Here is a 1,259-nt window from a genome sequence, read left to right on the forward strand (position 1 = left end):
TTTACTCAGCGAGTAGTGAGTTCATGGAATGCCCTGCCAGTAGCAGTAGCAGGTGGACTCTCCCTCATTATGGGCATTTAAGCGGGCATTGGATCGGCATATGGAGGATAGTGGGCTAGTGTAGGTTAGGTGGGCTTGGATCGGCGCAACATCGAGGTCCGAAGGGCCTGTACTGCGCTGTATTCTTCTATGTTCTATGTTTTATGTTCTACCATTTTAGCCTAAGGCCACGCCCCCTCAGGCCCCGCGCGCATGGAGATGGCTGTAAACAGCCGCCGTCATGCCCCACGTGACCGTTAGCAGTTGCTTCAGGAAAAAAAAACGTTTTAAAGAGAAACAACCCTTTCAGAGGAGAAAACAAAAACACAAAAGGTGCCGAATCCGGGTGTGGGTGAACACAATAATATGGATCAGAATAAAAACTCCTCACAGACAGAGAGTTGAAAGTGATGAAGGAATTGTATGTCAGAGCATCAAGTCCCAAAGCGCACTGTCCCGAAGGACGGCCGCCCCCGGACTTGAAACGTTGTCTCTGCTTTATCTCTCCCTGGGCAGATACTGCCAGATCTGAAACACAGTCAAAGATACTCGGTTGGGGTGCGTCCTCGTTAAGGATTCTCTGAAGGTTCAGTTGGAGAGTGGAGTACAACGTGGGAAAGTGTGTGAGGTTATGCACTGCGATCAGAAGAAGAAAGGCGGAGACTGTTTTATAAATGGGTGAGAAATGGGTAAACTAGTATTGCTTCTGCAACTGGAAAACAAATTACATAATTGCTTCTGCAAAGAGCTGAGCTAACTTGCATGATTGCATACTTGCTTCCACAAAGAGCTGAGGACTAATAAATAGCAGAGGAAAAGAACTAGCACATGAGGAATTGATAGAACAAATGCTGGGATCCCGTTCCTCCCGGGAGAAAAAGCGATAGTTCATATAAACGGACATCAGAAGTGGAAGGAATCGAAAGTAAGAGGAAATAACCTGGCCGATGAGGTAGCTTAAAAAGCAGCCCTCGATCCACAAGGAGCAGCGATATACTCCCTAGTCCAGATCTTCAGGGTGCCCCGTTGTTTACTGCAAAGAAGGAAGAGAAACTGTGGGATATAAATGAATTAATGTTATTTCTGCAAGCATAAATTCTGATACAGAACAGGAATGAGAAAATACATATTCAGCAAAAAGAAAGGATATGTTAGCATGAGACGTGAATACAGAACAATGGTGGATATATGGGCAAACAGGAAAGCATCTGTTTCCCCCT

The sequence above is a fragment of the Chiloscyllium plagiosum genome, chromosome 37 (genome assembly GCF_004010195.1).
Source record: "Chiloscyllium plagiosum isolate BGI_BamShark_2017 chromosome 37, ASM401019v2, whole genome shotgun sequence".
Taxonomy (NCBI): Eukaryota; Metazoa; Chordata; class Chondrichthyes; order Orectolobiformes; family Hemiscylliidae; genus Chiloscyllium; species Chiloscyllium plagiosum.